Genomic DNA, 8,979 nt, shown 5'->3' with positions numbered 1-8,979 from the left:
GTTCCGTGGCTTCCACGGTCCTTGGCGCGGGTGTAGACGCAGCCTCCCGCACTAGGGGGCGGTCACACCCTGCCTGGCCTGGGGCAGGGCCCGAGTCCCCGCGAAGCCGCCCTCAGAGCGGCCCTGACGCAGCCCCCAGGCTCGGACCGGTCCCTCCTGGCCTCGGGCACAGGGGGCTGCCAGGCGCAGGCGCCATCCAGCCGTTCCTCCCTTTCCGCCAGTTCCCGCCCGGTGCCTCGCGCGGCCGGCAAGTCCGTGTTCCCGGGGAAATATTCGGAGAGCGCTTCTCCAGCTGACGGCAAAAAACACAAAGTGAGGAAAAAATAAATCTGTGCAACAGGGAAGCCCAGGGCGCGGGAACACAGCGCCGCGTTCCTCCGGAACCACTGGGTGCCTTCCTTCCCCAGGAAAACGCTGTTGAGGTAGGGTAAAAAACATTGAATAAAAACCATGTGTGGAGTGTGAAGAGCTCCGGGAAGGTTTTCATAGAGGAGGACACCAAGATGACAGACGCAGCAAAGTTTCAGCCACAAATAAAGCTCGGGTGACAGGGAAGGGGGACGCGAGGGGGCCAGGAAGGGCGGGCGGGGAAGGAGCGGGCACGGCGGCCCCCGCAGGGCGGGAGGAGGAGGCTGCGGCTGCGGCTGCGAGAACAGCTCGGACAGGGGAAGAGAAAGGAGGTTTCCAGTAAAAATAATAACGCCAGAGAGAAAAGCATAACTCACGTGGCACAGACAGAAATTTCCAGTAATAATAATCAGGTGATAGAGAAGGAAGGCTTCCAAAATGAAGAACAAGTGAAATAAAGGTTTTAGTCATGAATTACAGCACGTGCGATGGATGAGTGGTGATTTCTCATCATAAATGGTAACTCAGGAGATAGAGAAAGGTGTCCAGCCCTAAACTACAACAGGGTTTGGAGAAAGAGAAGTGCTGTCATAAAGCGGAACTCAGGGGATGGGGAAGACGGCCTCAGTCCCAAATGACAACTCAGTGACAGAGAACAAAAGATCCAAACCAAAGTGATAGAGAAAAAGGGTTTCCAACCACCACACACATGAAGAGAAAGATTGATCACATAATGAAGTATTCAGTCACTAATACATGATAAACCCGGTGATAGAGAAAGACGCTTAGTCATAAATTACTCAGATAATGGAGAAAAAAGCTTTATTCATGTATCACTCAGGTAGATACAAGTAAGGTTTCCTGCCATAAAGGATAACACAGCTAAAAGAGAAATAAAGGTTTTAGTAGTAAGTGACAATTCATATAACAGAGAAGGAAGGCTTCTGGCCATAAGGATAACTCATGTAATAGAGAAAAGTTTTAGTCATAAATAATAAAGAAAGGTTTCCGATAGAAAATGGTAGAGATAGAAAGGTTCTAGGTAACAAATGGTAACTGAAATGATAGAGCAAGGTCACAAATAATAACTCAGGTAATAGAGAAGAAAGATTTCTAGTCATAAACAATACATCTGCTACAGAAATAAGGGTTTTGATTCATAAAGTTATGTCATAAGTGATAGGTGGTAGAAAAGGAAAGGTTTTAGTTATAAATTATGATTCAAGGGATAGAAAAACAAAGGTTTCAAGTTATAAATGATCATTTCAATGGTCAAGAAAGGTTTTCAGTCATGAATGAAAACTGGGTGAAGTTTTCCAGTCACAGGTTATAACTCAGGCAATGGACAGAGAAGGAAAGATTTTTGTCATCAATCAACTCAGGTGGAGAAGGAAAGGTTTTTCAATAAGAAATAACTCAGTTGAGTGAAAGGAGGCTTGAGGTCATGAATGATAATTAGGTGATAGAGAAAGAAATGTTCCAGTCATAAGGGTTAAATCAGATGCTAGACAAAGAAAGGTTTTTAGTCATAAATAAAACTCAGCTGCTAGAAAGAATAGGGCTACCAGTAATAATTAATAACTCAGGTGAGAGAAAGATTTCTGGTCATAAATTGTAACCCAGGTGACAGAAAAGAAGGTGTCACTCACACATGATAATTCAGGTGATGAGGAAGGTTTCCAGCCACAGTGGTAACTGAGGTGCTAGGGAAAGAAGGTTTGGGCAATAGTGGTAACTCAGGTAACAGAGAAAAACGATTACAGTCATAAATGACAGAGAAGGAAAGGCTTTTATTCATAAAGGATATCTAGGTGATGGAGATACAAAGTTTCAATCATTAATGATAGCTCAGATGACAGAATGCTTCACTCAAAAATAATTCATGTAATACAGGGAGAAGCCTTCCATCATAAGCAACTGAGGTGAGAGAGAAGGAAGTTTTCCTGTCATAAATGATAACTCAGGTAACAGAAAGAAGGTGCCAGTCATAAATGGTAATTCGGGTGATAAAGAAAAAGTGGTTTTGTAAGGCTGGGCACAGTAACTCACGTCTATAATCCCAGCACTTTGGGAGGCTGAGGCAGGAGGATCGCTTGAGGCCAGGAGTTCAAGACCAGCCTGGGCAATATAGCAAGACCCTGTCTCTACTAAAAATAAAAGGATAGCCAGTGTGATGGTGCAGGCCCCTGGTCCAATCTATGCAGGAGGCTGAGGCTGGAGGATTGACTGAGCCCAGGAGGTGAAGGCCAAGCTGTGATGGCACCACTCACTCCAGCCTAGGTGACAGAACAACACCCTGTCTCAAAAACAAAACAAACAAAAAACGCACACAAAAAACAAACAACCCCCCGCTGCCACCCCAAACCCAAAAAGGCTTAGATAGAAATTTGGTGGTAGAGAAAAAGGTTTCCATTCATACATTTTTCCAGTCACATGTGATAATTCAGGTGATAAAAAGAAAGGTTGTAGTCATAAATCATAATTCAGATGATGGAGAAAGAAAAGTGTCTAGCCATAAGGAACTGAGGTGACTGAAAAAGGTCTGAATCATGAATGACAACTAGATGATGGGGAAAGACATTTTCCAGTAATAATTCAGTTGATAGAGAATGAAAGGTTTTAGAGATAAATGATACCACGTGAGAGAGATGCAGGGTGGCTGGTCATAAATAAATGATAACTCAAGTGCTAGAGAGAGAGACGCTGTAGTTGTAAATAAGTCCAGTAATACAGAGAAGCCTTCCATTACAGGTAACTCAGGAGAGAGAGAAGTTTTCCAGCCATAAATGATAGCTCAGGTGATAAAGATAAAAAGATTTCACTCATAAATGATAACTAAATTGACAGATAAAGCTGCAAGTCATAAATGATAATTTATGATTCTTGTAGGTATGATAAAGAAAAGATGTTTCAATCAAAATTAAATAACTCAGGTGATAGACAAAGAAGGTTTTCAGTCACAAGTGATAGCTCAGGTGATAAAGGTTTTAGTAAAAAATGACCCAGAGGCAGTAAGAGAAAGGTTTTAGTCATAAATGATAACTCAGGGGAGAGAGAAAGAAGGCTTCCAGTCACAGATAACTCACATGAAAGACAAAGGTTTTGGTCACAAATCATAATTCAGACAACAGACACTCAGACTCGGAGCTGAGGCCGCCGCAGTCAGCACAGGTTCAGGGCAGGGCCCAGGGCCGCGGTGCTGGGGCCTTGGCTGAGCCGCCGGCGGTGCACCTCTGGGGCAGCGCCGCCCTCTAGCGGACAAGGGAAAGGGGTCCTGTGACAGAAATGCCACAAAGCGCTTCCTATCTGGGCCTGTCGGGGTCCGCCTGTCTGTCCACAGGCCCGTCTCTTCCTTCCTCCCCTCAGCCCCCAGGCCTCCTCCTTCCACCTGGGTTCTAGGACCTGGGCAGTGTGGGGTGTCCCTCATCTCCTGTGAGAGAGCCCTCAGACCCCTCTTTCATTCCCTTGGGGGGCACAGGGACCCCCTGTGCATCCCATTTGTTCTCTGGCTGGCATCACTGTCCTCACTCACAGGCGGCAGTGCCAGGGGCTGGGAGGGCCTGGGTGCAAGTTGGTTCTGGTCCTCAGACCCATGCATGGGGACCTGGGGACTGGCCCTGCCTTAGAGCCCCCCAGCACCTCCTTCTCCTGCCCCTCCTCAGGGCACACCCACCTCCCTCTCAAGGGCAGCCGCTCTGGACTCCTTCTGGAACTGCCTGGACATCCCCAGGCCACTCTGGCGGGGCCTTCCTTAAGGACCATGGCCTCAGCAGCTGTGTCCCTGAGGTCTGAGGACGTGACCTTGTCCCTGACCAGTGACCACAGGGCACAGTGGGAAAGGTATGGATCACCCTGTGCACGCCATGGCAAATGGTGCAGATGGGGCCTTGACTGCAGTGGGAGGCGGAGGGGCCGGGAGGGAACAGGGCACAGGCGTGGCTCTAGATGGCAGCTCTTCTGAGGCCACGCTGAGGAACGGGTGCCCAGCAGTCGCCCATGGCCTTCCGTGACTGTGAGCATTGTTTACCAGGTATCTCTCTCTGTGGTCACAGGTATTTACTGACTATGAGGGCCACCTGCACACTTCTCTCCGTGGCAAAAGTAACCCGGCTGCCCAGCAGAAGCATCACCCTCGGGGCCTCAGGTCTGTTGGAACCAGCACTGCCTCCCTCCTCCGCACTGCCTGCCAAATCCCCATGCCCCAGACCTGCCCAGTCTTCTGACCCTCTGCAGTGAGGACGGCACAGGAACAGGCCCAGTAGCTGACCTGGACCAGGGGAGATGTCCTAGAGCCTCTGGAGCATCACACAGAAACCCTCGCCCTGGTCCCGCAGTGTTGGTTTGGAGTCCCCCTCTGCCAGCATGTGGACACGAAGTCTCTGAGCGTCAACCATCCCGAAAGTGCACGGGGCCTCAGCAGTGAGGTTTGGGACGTCAACCAAGGAGCAGAGGACCCCTGACCCCATCGTGAAATGCCACCAAGAGCAGACGAGCTGGGCAGAGGTGGCGTTGGAAGAGGAAACCGTGTCTTCAGAGGCCCTCTGTGGCCTGGCCTGAGAGGGGTTATGGGAACCTAAGTTACAGGAACTGGGACAAAGGACCCCTGGGCTGACCAGGGTCCCAGGAGCCACCAGAGGCCTCACTGCCCTGACCCAACCTGGCTCACGGCCAGGCCACCCACCCAGGCAAAAAGCTGGTACTGAGAAAAGCGGCACCAACAGAAGGTACCTGGAACCCGTCTGTGCTGGGGTCTCCCTGAGATGCTGAGGTCTCCCTGAGACACCGGTGTGAGCAGTGCATGATGGGTTTCTCTCAGTGTTCATGACATCCCATCCTGTCTGGTAGCCCATCCACTTCTGGGAATTGGTCAAGCCTGGGTTTTGGCAAATGTTTCTTTAAAGAGCCAGACTGCAGACAGTTTAGGCTTTGTGAGCTGTGGCTTCTATCAGCCCCTTGACCCTGCTGCTTTTGTCCAAACGAAGTGTGGCTGTGTACAGAAAACTTTGCTCATGGAACCAGCTCCACCCTGGAGTCACCCAGACAGAGAAGCTACTTAAGACTTCCCAACAAGGCTTGAAAACAAGACTTAAGAGCATACACGGACCCAGAAGTGACCAAACTGCCTGCTAGAATTAAGCTGAACACTCTTTAAAGACAAAACTAGCACTCAACAATATAAGGTTCACAATGTCTGGCATCCAGTAAAAAATTACTAGATACGTGAAGTAGCAAATTGTGATATATAAACTGAAGGAAAGAAAAATCAGTCAGTAGAAATAATCCAGAAATGTAAAGATGATGAGATTAGAATACAAGAACATTACAGAGTTTAGAGAAATGCTTGTTTTATGCTCAAGGATATAAAGGAAGACATGAATGTAAGTAAAAAGGGAGATATAAGAAAAAACCAAACAAGTTCTAGAAATGAAAAGTAAACTACACAAAATGAAAATCTCACTGACTTACAAGACAGCAGATTAGACATTGTAGGGAGAAAAAAGATTGTGAACTTGAAGACAGGAATAGAAAGTATTCACGCTGGAAGCAAACAGAAAAAAGACTAAAAATAAATGAACAACATTTCAATGACCTGTGTGACAATATCAACTGGAAGTTGTTAGCCACATGTGAGCATTTCAAATGTGGCTAGCATAACAGAGAAATTGAACTTAAATTTAATTTTAATTAATGTATGCAGCTACCTGTGGCTAGTGGCTACCACATCAGACAGTATAGTCTTAGAGCAACCATGAAATAATACAACAAGATGTATAGGAAGTAAATCCATAGTAGAGATAAAATGGAATACTTTAAAATATTCAATTAATACAGAAGGCAGGAAAAGAGGAAAAAGGTAACAAAGAACAATGAATAGCAAAACTGGTGAAAAAATAAAAGGCAGTCTGTCAGACTGGATAAAAATACGAGACCAACTATATGCTGTCTACCACAAACTCACTTAAAATATAAAAGCACAGATAGGTTAAAAGTCAAAGGATGGAAAATGAGATACCATGTAAATGCTAATAATTAGCCAGCATGGCTAACCTAGTATCGAAGTAGACATCAGAACAAGGGATAAAAGAGGAAATCCCTTGATAAAGCACTAATTTACAATGAAGACAATAGTCCCACACGTTTATGCCCCAGCAGCTCCAGAATACAGTGTAGGGGCACATAGGGCTGAAAGAAGAGACAGTCAAGTCCACACTAACAGTGAAGGTTCCAACACTTCTCTCCCAGCTATTGACAGAGTAGGGGAAAGAAAATCAGTGACAGGTCATGAGACCTGACTGGCACGTAGAAACCACTGTGCCCGACTGCAGGAGGTGCATTCTTTCTAGAGCACGCCACGTGCTGGGCCACCAAGTAAGTGTCAATACATTTAAAAGATTTAGAATAATACAACATATGTTATCTGACCACAACCAATTTAAAGAAAATCAGTAACAGACAGCTATCTGGAAAATCCCCAAATATTTGGAAACGAAACAGTTCTCTTCTAAATAACCCATGGGTCCAAGAAGAAATTACATGGGAAATTAGAAAATATTTTGAACAGGATGAATGAAAAGTCACACATTTCCATCTATCTGTGGGAAGCAGCTATGCAATGTGCAAAGAGAGAATGTTTTCAATGCTGAGAAACAAAGCTCTCAACCAAGGGGCTCAGCTTCCACTTTAAGAAGCTGGGAAAAGGACAAATCTAACATACGTAGAAGGAGGAAAAGAAAGTTAAGTGCCAAATTAATAAAATAGAAAACAAATAATAGATAAAATCTGTGAAACTTAAAGCTGGTACTTAAATGAAAGTGGCACATCGCTCCAGAGCTTACAGACAGAAGAGGCCAAGACACCCACTAAGGCATTTTTATTCACCCTCACACTTGTCATGGCCTATGCAGCAACGCAAGGAAATTGAAAAAAAAAAAAAAAAAAAAAAAAAGCATAGATTAAAAAAATAAGCAAATTGTCTTTATTCACAGCTGGCACAATCAAGTGCATAAAAAATCCTAAGAATGCTATCAAAAAACTACTAGAATATGTTTAAAAGTCGTATTTCTATACTGAAATTGCCATTTTCAACCTCTATTTCTTAGTAAGGTTGTGCTGTGGTAGGTCTCTGAACTTGAGCAAGTACTTTGTTATCAGTTGATCTCTTATCCCCATTTTGCAGAGGTCATGCAGTTAAACACAACAATCATCCTACTGTTGACATGTGAAATTCCCTGAATTCCCACTCTGGTTAATAGCCTGAAGGCACTTCAAGGACACAGCCTGGTTTCTCTACCACAGGTATCGTATTTTCAGAAACTTCACACCTGCGATGAGTCCATGAGAAGTCCCTGCTACTGCCGAGTCCCACCACATCCAGTGGGCCTGCCTGAGACGCACGAGCCAGCGGCCTCCAGAATTCAAGTGTGGTTTCAGAAGTGGTGTAAATGAAATGGCACGTTTATCACTTATCTATCTTTTGATTGATTGATTTTATATAACAAGCAAATCAAACAGCACAAACTCAGATGGCCTGAGCTGTCTGGACCCACAGATCTCATCTGAGTGCAGCATGGGCTCCAGAAGGCTGACCTCCATGACCTTGGTGTCCTGTCAAGACTTGCCCAGTGATACTGGAGCTGTGGTCCACAGCACCTCACCCATACTCATCCTCCATAACTGCAGGGAACCTTCTGTCATGCCTTCCAAGCTATGTCCTTCACAGCAATTAAGGTTTGGCAATTTTTTCTTTTCTTCTGCAGCAAGAATATTGTACCTTTTGTCTTCTAGACATGTGTCTGCCTGTGATGGTTAATACTAAGTGTCAACTTAATCAGATTGAAGGATACAAAGTATTGATCCTGGGTGTGTCTGTGAGGGTGTTGTCAAAGGAGATTAACATCTGAGTCAGGGGGCTGGAAAGGCAGACCCACCCTTAACCTAGGTGGGCACCATCTAATCAGCTGCCAGTGCGGCTACAATATAAGCAGGGAGAACAATGTGAAAAGGCGAGAGGGGCCTAACCTCCCAGCCTACATCTTTCTCCTGTGCTGGATGCTTCCTGCCCTCAAACATCGGACTCCACGTTCTTCAGTTTTGGGACTCGGAGTGGCTCTCCTTGCTCCTCAAGCTTGCAGATGGCCCTACTGTGGGACCTCATGATCGTGTGAGTTACTACTTAATAAGGTCCCCTTTATATATGTATCTATCTATTCCATTAGTTCCGTCCCTCTAGAGAACCCTAATACACTGCCTTTACTCTCAGATGAGTCTTTTGCCTTATTCACTATACCCCACCCCAACTGTTTTAAAAAGCTCAAATTGTTTCTTGAAGAACTTGTGAGTACAAGGGCCGCATGCCACTGTGGACCCCAAGCTGACTCCTGGAGAGTGGAGGTGGGGGAGCTGTTAGGGTTGTGCCCACTGGTGAAAAGATCCTGTAACAGCACTGACATGCAGGGACTGGGCCCACTCCTCCACCTGCCACCCCCAGAGCCAGGCTACGCTTCCCACAGCAGGAGTGGCAGGAGTGGCTCCAGGTTCTGAATCTGGAGTTAAGGCCCAGCCGACGGTGCAGTGACCAGAACCCGCATATGCCTCGGCCTTGGTGATCCTGAATCTGCACCTGGGCCACTG

Source organism: Nomascus leucogenys, chromosome 6 (genome assembly GCF_006542625.1).
Source record: "Nomascus leucogenys isolate Asia chromosome 6, Asia_NLE_v1, whole genome shotgun sequence".
In the NCBI taxonomy this organism is placed as follows: Eukaryota; Metazoa; Chordata; class Mammalia; order Primates; family Hylobatidae; genus Nomascus; species Nomascus leucogenys.
The sequence above is the reverse complement of the archived record's forward strand: the minus strand, read 5'-3'. Positions refer to the sequence as shown.